Genomic DNA, 20,606 nt, shown 5'->3' on the forward strand with positions numbered 1-20,606 from the left:
TACAAACTCATCCAAATATATAAGAAATGTTGAAATTCGACTTCAAATGAGGAAGATAGACTTTGAAAATTTTCAATCAACACAAAGTGACAATCGACCTCAATGGGCTTCATTGAATGTAAATCGACGATATCTGACAGAGTCAGATGCAAACTCATTCAAATATATAAGAAATGTTGAAATTCGACTTCAAATGAGGAAGATAGACTTTGAAAATTTTCAATCAACACAAAGTGACAATCGACCTCAATGGGCTTCAATGGAGGTTAATCGACGATATCTGACAAAGTCAGATGCGAACTCACTCAAATATATGAGAAATGTTGAAATTCGACATCAAATGAGGAAGATAGACTTTGAAAATTTTCAATCAACCCAAAGTGACAATCGACTTCAATGGGCTTCAATGAATGTAAATCGACGATATCTGACAAAGTTAGATGCAAACTCATTCAAATATATGAGAAATGTTGAAATTCGACTTCAAATGTGGAAGATAGACTTTGAAAATTTTCAATCAACACAAAGTGACAATCGACTTCAATGGGCTTCAATGGATGTTAATCGACGATATCTGATAAAGTTAGATGCGAACTCATTTAAATATATGAGAAATGTTGAAATTCGACTTCAAATGAGGAAGATAGACTTTGAAAATTTTCAATCAACACAAAGTGACAATCGAATTCAATGGGCTTCAATGAATGTAAATCGACGATATCTGACAAAGTTAGATGCAAACTCATTCAAATATATGAGAAATGTTGAAATTCGACTTCAAATGTGGAAGATAGACTTTGAAAATTTTCAATCAACACAAAGTGACAATTGACCTCAATGGGCTTCAATGAATGTAAATCGACGATATCTGACAGAGTCAGATACAAACTCATCCAAATATATAAGAAATGTTGAAATTCGACTTCAAATGAGGAAGATAGACTTTGAAAATTTTCAATCAACACAAAGTGACAATCGACCTCAATGGGCTCCAATGGATGTTAATCGACGATATCTGACAAAGTCAGATGCGAACTCACTCAAATATATGAGAAATGTTGAAATTCGACATCAAATGAGGAAGATAGACTTTGAAAATTTTCAATCAACCCAAAGTGACAATCGACTTCAATGGGCTCCAATGAATGTAAAACGACGATATCTGACAAAGTTAGATGCAAACTCATTCAAATATATGAGAAATATTGAAATTCGACTTCAAATGGGGAAGATAGACTTTGAAAATTTTCAATCAACACAAAGTGACAATTGACCTCAATGGGCTTCAATGAATGTAAATCGACGATATCTGACAGAGTCAGATACAAACTCATCCAAATATATAAGAAATGTTGAAATTCGACTTCAAATGAGGAAGATAGACTTTGAAAATTTTCAATCAACACAAAGTGACAATCGACCTCAATGGGCTTCATTGAATGTAAATCGACGATATCTGACAGAGTCAGATGCAAACTCATTCAAATATATAAGAAATGTTGAAATTCGACTTCAAATGAGGAAGATAGACTTCGAAAATTTTCAATCAACACAAAGTGAGAATCGACTTCAATGGGCTTAAATGAATGTAAATCGACGATATCTGACAATGTTAGATGGAAACTCATTCAAATATATGAGAAATGTTGAAATTCGACTTCAAATGAGGAAGATAGACATTGAAAATTTACAATCAACACAAAGTGAGAATCGACTTCAATGGGCTTCAATGAATGTAAATCGACGAAATCTGACAAAGTTAGTTGCGAACTCATTCAAATATATGAGAAATGTTGAAATTCGACATCAAATGAGGAAGATAGAATTTGAAAATTTTCAATCAACACAAAGTGAGAATCGACTCCAATGGGCTTCAATGAATGTAAATCGACGAAATCTGACAAAGTTAGTTGCGAACTCATTCAAATATATGAGAAATGTTGAAATTCGACTTCAAATGAGGAAGATAGAATTTGAAAATTTTCAATCAACACAAAGTGAGAATCGACTCCAATGGGCTTCAATGAATGTAAACGACAATATCTGACCAAGTTAGTTGCAAACTCATGCAAATATATGAGAAATTTTGAAATTCGACTACAAATGAGGAAGATAGACTTTGAAAATTTTCAATCAACACAAAGTGACAATCGACTTCAATGGGCTTCAATGGATGTTAATCGACGATATCTGACAAAGTTAGTTGCGAACTCATTTAAATATATGAGAAATGTTGAAATTCGACTTCAAATGAGGAAGATAGACTTTGAAAATTTTCAATCAACACAAAGTGAGAATCGACTTCAATGGGCTTCAATGAATGTAAATCGACGATATCTGACAATGTTAGATGGAAACTCATTCAAATATATGAGAAATGTTGAAATTCGACTTCAAATGAGGAAGATAGACTTTGAAAATTTACAATCAACACAAAGTGAGAATTGACTTCAATGGGCTTCAATGAATGTAAATCGACGAAATCTGACAAAGTTAGTTGCGAACTCATTTAAATATATGAGAAATGTTGAAATTCGACTTCAAATGAGGAAGATAGAATTTAAAAATTTTCAATCAACACAAAGTGATAATCGACTCCAATGGGCTTCAATGAATGTAAATCGACGAAATCTGACAAAGTTAGTTGCGAACTCATTTAAATATATGAGAAATGTTGAAATTCGACTTCAAATGAGGAAGATAGAATTTGAAAATTTTCAATCAACACAAAGTGAGAATCGACTCCAATGGGCTTCAATGAATGTAAACGACAATATCTGACCAAGTTAGTTGCAAACTCATGCAAATATATGAGAAATTTTGAAATTCGACTACAAATGAGGAAGATAGACTTTGAAAATTTTCAATCAACACAAAGTGACAATCGACTTCAATGGGCTTCAATGGATGTTAATCGACGATATCTGACAAAGTTAGTTGCGAACTCATTTAAATATATGAGAAATTTTGAAATTCGACTTCAAATGAGGAAGATAGACTTTGAAAATTTTCAATCAACACAAAGTGAGAATCGACTTCAATGGGCTTCAATGAATGTAAATCGACGATATCTGACAATGTTAGATGGAAACTCATTCAAATATATGAGAAATGTTGAAATTCGACTTCAAATGAGGAAGATAGACTTTGAAAATTTACAATCAACACAAAGTGAGAATTGACTTCAATGGGCTTCAATGAATGTAAATCGACGATATCTGACAGAGTCAGATGCAAACTCATTCAAATATATAAGAAATGTTGAAATTCGACTTCAAATGAGGAAGATAGACTTCGAAAATTTTCAATCAACACAAAGTGAGAATCGACTTCAATGGGCTTCAATGAATGTAAATCGACGATATCTGACAATGTTAGATGGAAACTCATTCAAATATATGAGAAATGTTGAAATTCGACTTCAAATGAGGAAGATAGACATTGAAAATTTACAATCAACACAAAGTGAGAATCGACTTCAATGGGCTTCAATGAATGTAAATCGACGAAATCTGACAAAGTTAGTTGCGAACTCATTCAAATATATGAGAAATGTTGAAATTCGACATCAAATGAGGAAGATTGAATTTGAAAATTTTCAATCAACACAAAGTGAGAATCGACTCCAATGGGCTTCAATGAATGTAAATCGACGAAATCTGACAAAGTTAGTTGCGAACTCATTCAAATATATGAGAAATGTTGAAATTCGACTTCAAATGAGGAAGATAGAATTTGAAAATTTTCAATCAACACAAAGTGAGAATCGACTCCAATGGGCTTCAATGAATGTAAACGACAATATCTGACCAAGTTAGTTGCAAACTCATGCAAATATATGAGAAATTTTGAAATTCGACTACAAATGAGGAAGATAGACTTTGAAAATTTTCAATCAACACAAAGTGACAATCGACTTCAATGGGCTTCAATGGATGTTAATCGACGATATCTGACAAAGTTAGTTGCGAACTCATTTAAATATATGAGAAATTTTGAAATTCGACTTCAAATGAGGAAGATAGACTTTGAAAATTTTCAATCAACACAAAGTGAGAATCGACTTCAATGGGCTTCAATGAATGTAAATCGACGATATCTGACAATGTTAGATGGAAACTCATTCAAATATATGAGAAATGTTGAAATTCGACTTCAAATGAGGAAGATAGACTTTGAAAATTTACAATCAACACAAAGTGAGAATTGACTTCAATGGGCTTCAATGAATGTAAATCGACGAAATCTGACAAAGTTAGTTGCGAACTCATTTAAATATATGAGAAATGTTGAAATTCGACTTCAAATGAGGAAGATAGAATTTAAAAATTTTCAATCAACACAAAGTGATAATCGACTCCAATGGGCTTCAATGAATGTAAATCGACGAAATCTGACAAAGTTAGTTGCGAACTCATTTAAATATATGAGAAATGTTGAAATTCGACTTCAAATGAGGAAGATAGAATTTGAAAATTTTCAATCAACACAAAGTGAGAATCGACTCCAATGGGCTTCAATGAATGTAAACGTCAATATCTGACCAAGTTAGTTGCAAACTCATGCAAATATATGAGAAATTTTGAAATTCGACTACAAATGAGGAAGATAGACTTTGAAAATTTTCAATCAACACAAAGTGACAATCGACTTCAATGGGCTTCAATGGATGTTAATCGACGATATCTGATAAAGTTAGATGCGAACTCATTTAAATATATGAGAAATGTTGAAATTCGACTTCAAATGAGGAAGATAGACTTTGAAAATTTTCAATCAACACAAAGTGACAATCGACTTCAATGGGCTTCAATGAATGTAAATCGACGATATCTGACAAAGTTAGATGCAAACTCATTCAAATATATGAGAAATATTGAAATTCGACTTCAAATGGGGAAGATAGACTTTGAAAATTTTCAATCAACACAAAGTGACAATTGACCTCAATGGGCTTCAATGAATGTAAATCGACGATATCTGACAGAGTCAGATACAAACTCATCCAAATATATAAGAAATGTTGAAATTCGACTTCAAATGAGGAAGATAGACTTTGAAAATTTTCAATCAACACAAAGTGACAATCGACCTCAATGGGCTTCATTGAATGTAAATCGACGATATCTGACAGAGTCAGATGCAAACTCATTCAAATATATAAGAAATGTTGAAATTCGACTTCAAATGAGGAAGATAGACTTTGAAAATTTTCAATCAACACAAAGTGACAATCGACCTCAATGGGCTTCAATGGAGGTTAATCGACGATATCTGACAAAGTCAGATGCGAACTCACTCAAATATATGAGAAATGTTGAAATTCGACATCAAATGAGGAAGATAGACTTTGAAAATTTTCAATCAACCCAAAGTGACAATCGACTTCAATGGGCTTCAATGAATGTAAATCGACGATATCTGACAGAGTTAGATGCAAACTCATTCAAATATATGAGAAATGTTGAAATTCGACTTCAAATGTGGAAGATAGACTTTGAAAATTTTCAATCAACACAAAGTGACAATCGACTTCAATGGGCTTCAATGGATGTTAATCGACGATATCTGATAAAGTTAGATGCGAACTCATTTAAATATATGAGAAATGTTGAAATTCGACTTCAAATGAGGAAGATAGACTTTGAAAATTTTCAATCAACACAAAGTGACAATCGAATTCAATGGGCTTCAATGAATGTAAATCGACGATATCTGACAAAGTTAGATGCAAACTCATTCAAATATATGAGAAATGTTGAAATTCGACTTCAAATGTGGAAGATAGACTTTGAAAATTTTCAATCAACACAAAGTGACAATTGACCTCAATGGGCTTCAATGAATGTAAATCGACGATATCTGACAGAGTCAGATACAAACTCATCCAAATATATAAGAAATGTTGAAATTCGACTTCAAATGAGGAAGATAGACTTTGAAAATTTTCAATCAACACAAAGTGACAATCGACCTCAATGGGCTCCAATGGATGTTAATCGACGATATCTGACAAAGTTAGTTGCGAACTCATTTAAATATATGAGAAATTTTGAAATTCGACTTCAAATGAGGAAGATAGACTTTGAAAATTTTCAATCAACACAAAGTGAGAATCGACTTCAATGGGCTTCAATGAATGTAAATCGACGATATCTGACAATGTTAGATGGAAACTCATTCAAATATATGAGAAATGTTGAAATTCGACTTCAAATGAGGAAGATAGAAATTGAAAATTTACAATCAACACAAAGTGAGAATTGACTTCAATGGGCTTCAATGAATGTAAATCGACGAAATCTGACAAAGTTAGTTGCGAACTCATTTAAATATATGAGAAATGTTGAAATTCGACTTCAAATGAGGAAGATAGAATTTAAAAATTTTCAATCAACACAAAGTGATAATCGACTCCAATGGGCTTCAATGAATGTAAATCGACGAAATCTGACAAAGTTAGTTGCGAACTCATTTAAATATATGAGAAATGTTGAAATTCGACTTCAAATGAGGAAGATAGAATTTGAAAATTTTCAATCAACACAAAGTGAGAATCGACTCCAATGGGCTTCAATGAATGTAAACGACAATATCTGACCAAGTTAGTTGCAAATATATGAGAAATTTTGAAATTCGACTACAAATGAGGAAGATAGACTTTGAAAATTTTCAATCAACACAAAGTGACAATCGACTTCAATGGGCTTCAATGGATGTTAATCGACGATATCTGATAAAGTTAGATGCGAACTCATTTAAATATATGAGAAATGTTGAAATTCGACTTCAAATGAGGAAGATAGACTTTGAAAATTTTCAATCAACACAAAGTGACAATCGACTTCAATGGGCTTCAATGAATGTAAATCGACGATATCTGACAAAGTTAGATGCAAACTCATTCAAATATATGAGAAATATTGAAATTCGACTTCAAATGGGGAAGATAGACTTTGAAAATTTTCAATCAACACAAAGTGACAATTGACCTCAATGGGCTTCAATGAATGTAAATCGACGATATCTGACAGAGTCAGATACAAACTCATCCAAATATATAAGAAATGTTGAAATTCGACTTCAAATGAGGAAGATAGACTTTGAAAATTTTCAATCAACACAAAGTGACAATCGACCTCAATGGGCTTCATTGAATGTAAATCGACGATATCTGACAGAGTCAGATGCAAACTCATTCAAATATATAAGAAATGTTGAAATTCGACTTCAAATGAGGAAGATAGACTTTGAAAATTTTCAATCAACACAAAGTGACAATCGACCTCAATGGGCTTCAATGGAGGTTAATCGACGATATCTGACAAAGTCAGATGCGAACTCACTCAAATATATGAGAAATGTTGAAATTCGACATCAAATGAGGAAGATAGACTTTGAAAATTTTCAATCAACCCAAAGTGACAATCGACTTCAATGGGCTTCAATGAATGTAAATCGACGATATCTGACAGAGTTAGATGCAAACTCATTCAAATATATGAGAAATGTTGAAATTCGACTTCAAATGTGGAAGATAGACTTTGAAAATTTTCAATCAACACAAAGTGACAATCGACTTCAATGGGCTTCAATGGATGTTAATCGACGATATCTGACAAAGTTAGTTGCGAACTCATTTAAATATATGAGAAATGTTGAAATTCGACTTCAAATGAGGAAGATAGAATTTGAAAATTTTCAATCAACACAAAGTGAGAATCGACTCCAATGGGCTTCAATGAATGTAAACGACAATATCTGACCAAGTTAGTTGCAAACTCATGCAAATATATGAGAAATTTTGAAATTCGACTACAAATGAGGAAGATAGACTTTGAAAATTTTCAATCAACACAAAGTGACAATCGACTTCAATGGGCTTCAATGGATGTTAATCGACGATATCTGATAAAGTTAGATGCGAACTCATTTAAATATATGAGAAATGTTGAAATTCGACTTCAAATGAGGAAGATAGACTTTGAAAATTTTCAATCAACACAAAGTGACAATCGACTTCAATGGGCTTCAATGAATGTAAATCGACGATATCTGACAAAGTTAGATGCAAACTCATTCAAATATATGAGAAATATTGAAATTCGACTTCAAATGGGGAAGATAGACTTTGAAAATTTTCAATCAACACAAAGTGACAATTGACCTCAATGGGCTTCAATGAATGTAAATCGACGATATCTGACAGAGTCAGATACAAACTCATCCAAATATATAAGAAATGTTGAAATTCGACTTCAAATGAGGAAGATAGACTTTGAAAATTTTCAATCAACACAAAGTGACAATCGACCTCAATGGGCTTCATTGAATGTAAATCGACGATATCTGACAGAGTCAGATGCAAACTCATTCAAATATATAAGAAATGTTGAAATTCGACTTCAAATGAGGAAGATAGACTTTGAAAATTTTCAATCAACACAAAGTGACAATCGACCTCAATGGGCTTCAATGGAGGTTAATCGACGATATCTGACAAAGTCAGATGCGAACTCACTCAAATATATGAGAAATGTTGAAATTCGACATCAAATGAGGAAGATAGACTTTGAAAATTTTCAATCAACCCAAAGTGACAATCGACTTCAATGGGCTTCAATGAATGTAAATCCACGATATCTGACAGAGTTAGATGCAAACTCATTCAAATATATGAGAAATGTTGAAATTCGACTTCAAATGTGGAAGATAGACTTTGAAAATTTTCAATCAACACAAAGTGACAATCGACTTCAATGGGCTTCAATGGATGTTAATCGACGATATCTGATAAAGTTAGATGCGAACTCATTTAAATATATGAGAAATGTTGAAATTCGACTTCAAATGAGGAAGATAGACTTTGAAAATTTTCAATCAACACAAAGTGACAATCGAATTCAATGGGCTTCAATGAATGTAAATCGACGATATCTGACAAAGTTAGATGCAAACTCATTCAAATATATGAGAAATGTTGAAATTCGACTTCAAATGTGGAAGATAGACTTTGAAAATTTTCAATCAACACAAAGTGACAATTGACCTCAATGGGCTTCAATGAATGTAAATCGACGATATCTGACAGAGTCAGATACAAACTCATCCAAATATATAAGAAATGTTGAAATTCGACTTCAAATGAGGAAGATAGACTTTGAAAATTTTCAATCAACACAAAGTGACAATCGACCTCAATGGGCTCCAATGGATGTTAATTGACGATATCTGACAAAGTCAGATGCGAACTCACTCAAATATATGAGAAATGTTGAAATTCGACATCAAATGAGGAAGATAGACTTTAAAAATTTTCAATCAACCCAAAGTGACAATCGACTTCAATGGGCTCCAATGAATGTAAAACGACGATATCTGACAAAGTTAGATGCAAACTCATTCAAATATATGAGAAATATTGAAATTCGACTTCAAATGGGGAAGATAGACTTTGAAAATTTTCAATCAACACAAAGTGACAATTGACCTCAATGGGCTTCAATGAATGTAAATCGACGATATCTGACAGAGTCAGATACAAACTCATCCAAATATATAAGAAATGTTGAAATTCGACTTCAAATGAGGAAGATAGACTTTGAAAATTTTCAATCAACACAAAGTGACAATCGACCTCAATGGGCTTCATTGAATGTAAATCGACGATATCTGACAGAGTCAGATGCAAACTCATTCAAATATATAAGAAATGTTGAAATTCGACTTCAAATGAGGAAGATAGACTTCGAAAATTTTCAATCAACACAAAGTGAGAATCGACTTCAATGGGCTTCAATGAATGTAAATCGACGATATCTGACAATGTTAGATGGAAACTCATTCAAATATATGAGAAATGTTGAAATTCGACTTCAAATGAGGAAGATAGACATTGAAAATTTACAATCAACACAAAGTGAGAATCGACTTCAATGGGCTTCAATGAATGTAAATCGACGAAATCTGACAAAGTTAGTTGCGAACTCATTCAAATATATGAGAAATGTTGAAATTCGACATCAAATGAGGAAGATAGAATTTGAAAATTTTCAATCAACACAAAGTGAGAATCGACTCCAATGGGCTTCAATGAATGTAAATCGACGAAATCTGACAAAGTTAGTTGCGAACTCATTCAAATATATGAGAAATGTTGAAATTCGACTTCAAATGAGGAAGATAGAATTTGAAAATTTTCAATCAACACAAAGTGAGAATCGACTCCAATGGGCTTCAATGAATGTAAACGACAATATCTGACCAAGTTAGTTGCAAACTCATGCAAATATATGAGAAATTTTGAAATTCGACTACAAATGAGGAAGATAGACTTTGAAAATTTTCAATCAACACAAAGTGACAATCGACTTCAATGGGCTTCAATGGATGTTAATCGACGATATCTGACAAAGTTAGTTGCGAACTCATTTAAATATATGAGAAATGTTGAAATTCGACTTCAAATGAGGAAGATAGACTTTGAAAATTTTCAATCAACACAAAGTGAGAATCGACTTCAATGGGCTTCAATGAATGTAAATCGACGATATCTGACAATGTTAGATGGAAACTCATTCAAATATATGAGAAATGTTGAAATTCGACTTCAAATGAGGAAGATAGACTTTGAAAATTTACAATCAACACAAAGTGAGAATTGACTTCAATGGGCTTCAATGAATGTAAATCGACGAAATCTGACAAAGTTAGTTGCGAACTCATTTAAATATATGAGAAATGTTGAAATTCGACTTCAAATGAGGAAGATAGAATTTAAAAATTTTCAATCAACACAAAGTGATAATCGACTCCAATGGGCTTCAATGAATGTAAATCGACGAAATCTGACAAAGTTAGTTGCGAACTCATTTAAATATATGAGAAATGTTGAAATTCGACTTCAAATGAGGAAGATAGAATTTGAAAATTTTCAATCAACACAAAGTGAGAATCGACTCCAATGGGCTTCAATGAATGTAAACGACAATATCTGACCAAGTTAGTTGCAAACTCATGCAAATATATGAGAAATTTTGAAATTCGACTACAAATGAGGAAGATAGACTTTGAAAATTTTCAATCAACACAAAGTGACAATCGACTTCAATGGGCTTCAATGGATGTTAATCGACGATATCTGATAAAGTTAGATGCGAACTCATTTAAATATATGAGAAATGTTGAAATTCGACTTCAAATGAGGAAGATAGACTTTGAAAATTTTCAATCAACACAAAGTGACAATCGACTTCAATGGGCTTCAATGAATGTAAATCGACGATATCTGACAAAGTTAGATGCAAACTCATTCAAATATATGAGAAATATTGAAATTCGACTTCAAATGAGGAAGATAGACTTTGAAAATTTTCAATCAACACAAAGTGACAATTGACCTCAATGGGCTTCAATGAATGTAAATCGACGATATCTGACAGAGTCAGATACAAACTCATCCAAATATATAAGAAATGTTGAAATTCGACTTCAAATGAGGAAGATAGACTTTGAAAATTTTCAATCAACACAAAGTGACAATCGACCTCAATGGGCTTCATTGAATGTAAATCGACGATATCTGACAGAGTCAGATGCAAACTCATTCAAATATATAAGAAATGTTGAAATTCGACTTCAAATGAGGAAGATAGACTTTGAAAATTTTCAATCAACACAAAGTGACAATCGACCTCAATGGGCTTCAATGGAGGTTAATCGACGATATCTGACAAAGTCAGATGCGAACTCACTCAAATATATGAGAAATGTTGAAATTCGACATCAAATGAGGAAGATAGACTTTGAAAATTTTCAATCAACCCAAAGTGACAATCGACTTCAATGGGCTTCAATGAATGTAAATCGACGATATCTGACAGAGTTAGATGCAAACTCATTCAAATATATGAGAAATGTTGAAATTCGACTTCAAATGTGGAAGATAGACTTTGAAAATTTTCAATCAACACAAAGTGACAATTGACCTCAATGGGCTTCAATGAATGTAAATCGACGATATCTGACAGATTCAGATACAAACTCATCCAAATATATAAGAAATGTTGAAATTCGACTTCAAATGAGGAAGATAGACTTTGAAAATTTTCAATCAACCCAAAGTGACAATCGACTTCAATGGGCTTCAATGAATGTAAATCGACGATATCTGACAGAGTTAGATGCAAACTCATGCAAATATATGAGAAATTTTGAAATTCGACTACAAATGAGGAAGATAGACTTTGAAAATTTTCAATCAACACAAAGTGACAATCGACTTCAATGGGCTTCAATGGATGTTAATCGACGATATCTGACAAAGTTAGTTGCGAACTCATTTAAATATATGAGAAATGTTGAAATTCGACTTCAAATGAGGAAGATAGACTTTGAAAATTTTCAATCAACACAAAGTGAGAATCGACTTCAATGGGCTTCAATGAATGTAAATCGACGATATCTGAAAATGTTAGATGGAAACTCATTCAAATATATGAGAAATGTTGAAATTCGACTTCAAATGAGGAAGATAGACTTTGAAAATTTACAATCAACACAAAGTGAGAATCGACTTCAATGGGCTTCAATGAATGTAAATCGACGAAATCTGACAAAGTTAGTTGCGAACTCATTTAAATATATGAGAAATGTTGAAATTCGACTTCAAATGAGGAAGATAGAATTTGAAAATTTTCAATCAACACAAAGTGAGAATCGACTCCAATGGGCTTCAATGAATGTAAATCGACGAAATCTGACAAAGTTAGTTGTGAACTCATTTAAATATATGAGAAATGTTGAAATTCGACTTCAAATGAGGAAGATAGAATTTGAAAATTTTCAATCAACACAAAGTGAGAATCGACTCCAATGGGCTTCAATGAATGTAAACGACAATATCTGACCAAGTTAGTTGCAAACTCATGCAAATATATGAGAAATTTTGAAATTCGACAACAAATGAGGAAGATAGACTTTGAAAATTTTCAATCAACACAAAGTGACAATCGACTTCAATGGGCTTCAATGGATGTTAATCGACGAAATCTGACAAAGTTAGTTGCGAACTCATTCAAATATATGAGAAATGTTGAAATTCGACATCAAATGAGGAAGATAGAATTTGAAAATTTTCAATCAACACAAAGTGAGAATCGACTCCAATGGGCTTCAATGAATGTAAATCGACGATATCTGACAATGTTAGATGGAAACTCATTCAAATATATGAGAAATGTTGAAATTCGACTTCAAATGAGGAAGATAGACTTTGAAAATTTACAATCAACACAAAGTGAGAATTGACTTCAATGGGCTTCAATGAATGTAAATCGACGAAATCTGACAAAGTTAGTTGCGAACTCATTTAAATATATGAGAAATGTTGAAATTCGACTTCAAATGAGGAAGATAGAATTTAAAAATTTTCAATCAACACAAAGTGATAATCGACTCAAATGGGCTTCAATGAATGTAAATCGACGAAATCTGACAAAGTTAGTTGCGAACTCATTTAAATATATGAGAAATGTTGAAATTCGACTTCAAATGAGGAAGATAGAATTTGAAAATTTTCAATGAACACAAAGTGAGAATCGACTCCAATGGGCTTCAATGAATGTAAACGACAATATCTGACCAAGTTAGTTGCAAACTCATGCAAATATATGAGAAATTTTGAAATTCGACTACAAATGAGGAAGATAGACTTTGAAAATTTTCAATCAACACAAAGTGACAATCGACTTCAATGGGCTTCAATGGATGTTAATCGACGATATCTGATAAAGTTAGATGCGAACTCATTTAAATATATGAGAAATGTTGAAATTCGACTTCAAATGAGGAAGATAGACTTTGAAAATTTTCAATCAACACAAAGTGACAATCGACTTCAATGGGCTTCAATGAATGTAAATCGACGATATCTGACAAAGTTAGATGCAAACTCATTCAAATATATGAGAAATGTTGAAATTCGACTTCAAATGTGGAAGATAGACTTTGAAAATTTTCAATCAACACAAAGTGACAATTGACCTCAATGGGCTTCAATGAATGTAAATCGACGATATCTGACAGAGTCAGATACAAACTCATCCAAATATATAAGAAATGTTGAAATTCGACTTCAAATGAGGAAGATAGACTTTGAAAATTTTCAATCAACACAAAGTGACAATCGACCTCAATGGGCTCCAATGGATGTTAATCGACGATATCTGACAAAGTCAGATGCGAACTCACTCAAATATATGAGAAATGTTGAAATTCGACATCAAATGAGGAAGATATACTTTGAAAATTTTCAATCAACCCAAAGTGACAATCGACTTCAATGGGCTCCAATGAATGTAAAACGACGATATCTGACAAAGTTAGATGCAAACTCATTCAAATATATGAGAAATATTGAAATTCGACTTCAAATGGGGAAGATAGACTTTGAAAATTTTCAATCAACACAAAGTGACAATTGACCTCAATGGGCTTCAATGAATGTAAATCGACGATATCTGACAGAGTCAGATACAAACTCATCCAAATATATAAGAAATGTTGAAATTCGACTTCAAATGAGGAAGATAGACTTTGAAAATTTTCAATCAACACAAAGTGACAATCGACCTCAATGGGCTTCATTGAATGTAAATCGACGATATCTGACAGAGTCAGATGCAAACTCATTCAAATATATAAGAAATGTTGAAATTCGACTTCAAATGAGGAAGATAGACTTTGAAAATTTTCAATCAACACAAAGTGACAATCGACCTCAATGGGCTTCAATGGAGGTTAATCGACGATATCTGACAAAGTCAGATGCGAACTCACTCAAATATATGAGAAATGTTGAAATTCGACATCAAATGAGGAAGATAGACTTTGAAAATTTTCAATCAACCCAAAGTGACAATCGACTTCAATGGGCTTCAATGAATGTAAATCGACGATATCTGACAGAGTTAGATGCAAACTCATTCAAATATATGAGAAATGTTGAAATTCGACTTCAAATGTGGAAGATAGACTTTGAAAATTTTCAATCAACACAAAGTGACAATTGACCTCAATGGGCTTCAATGAATGTAAATCGACGATATCTGACAGATTCAGATACAAACTCATCCAAATATATAAGAAATGTTGAAATTCGACTTCAAATGAGGAAGATAGAATTTGAAAATTTTCAATCAACACAAAGTGAGAATCGACTCCAATGGGCTTCAATGAATGTAAATCGACGAAATCTGACAAAGTTAGTTGCGAACTCATTCAAATATATGAGGAATGTTGGAATTCGACTTCAAATGAGGAAGATAGAATTTGAAAATTTTCAATCTACACAAAGTGAGTATCGACTCCAATGGGCTTCAATGAATGTAAACGACAATATCTGACCAAGTTAGTTGCAAACTCATGCAAATATATGAGAAATTTTGAAATTCGACTTCAAATGAGGAAGATAGACTTTGAAAATTTACAATCAACACAAAGTGAGAATCGACTTCAATGGGCTTCAATGAATGTAAATCGACGAAATCTGACAAAGTTAGTTGCGACCTCATTTAAATATATGAGAAATGTTGAAATTCGACTTCAAATGAGGAAGATAGAATTTGAAAATTTTCAATCAACACAAAGTGAGAATCGACTCCAATGGGCTTCAATGAATGTAAATCGACGAAATCTGACAAAGTTAGTTGCGAACTCATTTAAATATATGAGAAATGTTGAAATTCGACTTCAAATGAGGAAGATAGAATTTGAAAATTTTCAATCAACACAAAGTGAGAATCGACTCCAATGGGCTTCAATGAATGTAAACGACAATATCTGACCAAGTTAGTTGCAAACTCATGCAAATATATGAGAAATTTTGAAATTCGACAACAAATGAGGAAGATAGACTTTGAAAATTTTCAATCAACACAAAGTGACAATCGACTTCAATGGGCTTCAATGGATGTTAATCGACGATATCTGATAAAGTTGGATGCGAACTCATTTAAATATATGAGAAATGTTGAAATTCGACTACAAATGAGGAAGATAGACTTTGAAAATTTTCAATCAACACAAAGTGACAATCGACTTCAATGGGCTTCAATGGATGTAAATCGACGATATCTGACAAAGTTAGATGCAAACTCATTCAAATATATGAGAAATGTTGAAATTCGACTTCAAATGTGGAAGATAGACTTTGAAAATTTTCAATCAACACAAAGTGACAATTGACCTCAATGGGCTTCAATGAATGTAAATCGACGATATCTGACAGAGTCAGATACAAACTCATCCAAATATATAAGAAATGTTGAAATTCGACTTCAAATGAGGAAGATAGACTTTGAAAATTTTCAATCAACACAAAGTGACAATCGACCTCAATGGGCTCCAATGGATGTTAATCGACGATATCTGACAAAGTCAGATGCGAACTCACTCAAATATATGAGAAATGTTGAAATTCGACATCAAATGAGGAAGATATACTTTGAAAATTTTCAATCAACCCAAAGTGACAATCGACTTCAATGGGCTCCAATGAATGTAAAACGACGATATCTGACAAAGTTAGATGCAAACTCATTCAAATATATGAGAAATATTGAAATTCGACTTCAAATAGGGAAGATAGACTTTGAAAATTTTCAATCAACACAAAGTGACAATTGACCTCAATGGGCTTCAATAAATGTAAATCGACGATATCTGACAGAGTCAGATACAAACTCATCCAAATATATAAGAAATGTTGAAATTCGACTTCTAATGAGGAAGATAGACTTTGAAAATTTTCAATCAACACAAAGTGACAATCGACCTCAATGGGCTTCATTGAATGTAAATCGACGATATCTGACAGAGTCAGATGCAAACTCATTCAAATATATAAGAAATGTTGAAATTCGACTTCAAATGAGGAAGATAGACTTTGAAAATTTTCAATCAACACAAAGTGACAATCGACCTCAATGGGCTTCAATGGAGGTTAATCGACGATATCTGACAAAGTCAGATGCGAACTCACTCAAATATATGAGAAATGTTGAAATTCGACATCAAATGAGGAAGATAGACTTTGAAAATTTTCAATCAACCCAAAGTGACAATCGACTTCAATGGGCTTCAATGAATGTAAATCGACGATATCTGACAGAGTTAGATGCAAACTCATTCAAATATATGAGAAATGTTGAAATTCGACTTCAAATGTGGAAGATAGACTTTGAAAATTTTCAATCAACACAAAGTGACAATTGACCTCAATGGGCTTCAATGAATGTAAATCGACGATATCCGACAGATTCAGATACAAACTCATCCAAATATATAAGAAATGTTGAAATTCGACTTCAAATGAGGAAGATAGACTTTGAAAATTTTCAATCAACACAAAGTGACAATCTACCTCAATGGGCTTCATTGAATGTGAATCGACGATATCTGACAGAGTCAGATGCAAACTCATTCAAATATATAAGAAATGTTGAAATTCAACTTCAAATGAGGAAGATAGACCTTGAAAATTTTCAATCAACACAAAGGGACAATCGACTCCAATGGGCTTCAATGAATGTAAAACGACGATATCTGACAGAGTCAGATGCAAACTCATTCAAATATATAAGAAATGTTGAAATTCGACTTCAAATGAGGAAGATAGACTTTGAAAATTTTCAATCAACACAAAGTGACAATCGACTTCAATGGGCTTCAATGGAGGTTAATCGACGATATCTGACAAAGTCAGATGCGAACTCACTCAAATATATGAGAAATGTTGAAATTCGACATCAAATGAGGAAGATAGACTTTGAAAATTTTCAATCAACCCAAAGTGACAATCGACTTCAATGGGCTCCAATGAATGTAAAACGACGATATCTGACAAAGTTAGATGCAAACTCATTCAAATATATGAGAAATATTGAAATTCGACTTCAAATGGGGAAGATAGACTTTGAAAATTTTCAATCAACACAAAGTGACAATTGACCTCAATGGGCTTCAATGAATGTAAATCGACGATATCTGACAGAGTCAGATACAAACTCATCCAAATATATAAGAAATGTTGAAATTCGACTTCAAATGAGGAAGATAGACTTTGAAAATTTTCAATCAACACAAAGTGACAATCGACCTCAATGGGCTTCATTGAATGTAAATCGACGATATCTGACAGAGTCAGATGCAAACTCATTCAAATATATAAGAAATGTTGAAATTCGACTTCAAATGAGGAAGATAGACTTTGAAAATTTTCAATCAACACAAAGTGACAATCGACTCCAATGGGCTTCAATGAATGTAAATCGACGATATCTGACAGAGTCAGATGCAAACTCATTCAAATATATAAGAAATGTTGAAATTCGACTTCAAATGAGGAAGATAGACTTTGAAAATTTTCAATCAACACAAAGTGACAATCGACCTCAATGGGCTTCAATGGAGGTTAATCGACGATATCTGACAAAGTCAGATGCGAACTCACTCAAATATATGAGAAATGTTGAAATTCGACATCAAATGAGGAAGATAGACTTTGAAAATTTTCAATCAACCCAAAGTGACAATCGACTTCAATGGGCTCCAATGAATGTAAAACGACGATATCTGACAAAGTTAGATGCAAACTCATTCAAATATATGAGAAATATTGAAATTCGACTTCAAATGGGGAAGATAGGATTTGAAAATTTTCAATCAACACAAAGTGACAATTGACCTCAATGGGCTTCAATGAATGTAAATCGACGATATCTGACAGAGTCAGATACAAACTCATCCAAATATATAAGAAATGTTGAAATTCGACTTCAAATGAGGAAGATAGACTTTGAAAATTTTCAATCAACACAAAGTGACAATCGACCTCAATGGGCTCCAATGGATGTTAATCGACGATATCTGACAAAGTCAGATGCGAACTCACTCAAATATATGAGAAATGTTGAAATTCGACATCAAATGAGGAAGATATACTTTGAAAATTTTCAATCAACCCAAAGTGACAATCGACTTCAATGGGCTCCAATGAATGTAAAACGACGATATCTGACAAAGTTAGATGCAAACTCATTCAAATATATGAGAAATATTGAAATTCGACTTCAAATAGGGAAGATAGACTTTGAAAATTTTCAATCAACACAAAGTGACAATTGACCTCAATGGGCTTCAATAAATGTAAATCGACGATATCTGACAGAGTCAGATACAAACTCATCCAAATATATAAGAAATGTTGAAATTCGACTTCAAATGAGGAAGATAGACTTTGAAAATTTTCAATCAACACAAAGTGACAATCGACCTCAATGGGCTTCATTGAATGTAAATCGACGATATCTGACAGAGTCAGATGCAAACTCATTCAAATATATAAGAAATGTTGAAATTCGACTTCAAATGAGGAAGATAGACTTTGAAAATTTTCAATCAACACAAAGTGACAATCGACCTCAATGGGCTTCAATGGAGGTTAATCGACGATATCTGACAAAGTCAGATGCGAACTCACTCAAATATATGAGAAATGTTGAAATTCGACATCAAATGAGGAAGATAGACTTTGAAAATTTTCAATCAACCCAAAGTGACAATCGACTTCAATGGGCTTCAATGAATGTAAATCGACGATATCTGACAGAGTTAGATGCAAACTCATTCAAATATATGAGAAATGTTGAAATTCGACTTCAAATGTGGAAGATAGACTTTGAAAATTTTCAATCAACACAAAGTGACAATTGACCTCAATGGGCTTCAATGAATGTAAATCGACGATATCTGACAGATTCAGATACAAACTCATCCAAATATATAAGAAATGTTGAAATTCGACTTCAAATGAGGAAGATAGACTTTGAAAATTTTCAATCAACACAAAGTGACAATCTACCTCAATGGGCTTCATTGAATGTGAATCGACGATATCTGACAGAGTCAGATGCAAACTCATTCAAATATATAAGAAATGTTGAAATTCAACTTCAAATGAGGAAGATAGACCTTGAAAATTTTCAATCAACACAAAGGGACAATCGACTCCAATGGGCTTCAATGAATGTAAAACGACGATATCTGACAGAGTCAGATGCAAACTCATTCAAATATATAAGAAATGTTGAAATTCGACTTCAAATGAGGAAGATAGACTTTGAAAATTTTCAATCAACACAAAGTGACAATCGACTTCAATGGGCTTCAATGGAGGTTAATCGACGATATCTGACAAAGTCAGATGCGAACTCACTCAAATATATGAGAAATGTTGAAATTCGACATCAAATGAGGAAGATAGACTTTGAAAATTTTCAATCAACCCAAAGTGACAATCGACTTCAATGGGCTCCAATGAATGTAAAACGACGATATCTGACAAAGTTAGATGCAAACTCATTCAAATATATGAGAAATATTGAAATTCGACTTCAAATGGGGAAGATAGACTTTGAAAATTTTCAATCAACACAAAGTGACAATTGACCTCAATGGGCTTCAATGAATGTAAATCGACGATATCTGACAGAGTCAGATACAAACTCATCCAAATATATAAGAAATGTTGAAATTCGACTTCAAAT

This window comes from Diorhabda sublineata, chromosome 6 (assembly GCF_026230105.1).
Source record: "Diorhabda sublineata isolate icDioSubl1.1 chromosome 6, icDioSubl1.1, whole genome shotgun sequence".
Lineage (NCBI taxonomy): Eukaryota > Metazoa > Arthropoda > Insecta > Coleoptera > Chrysomelidae > Diorhabda > Diorhabda sublineata.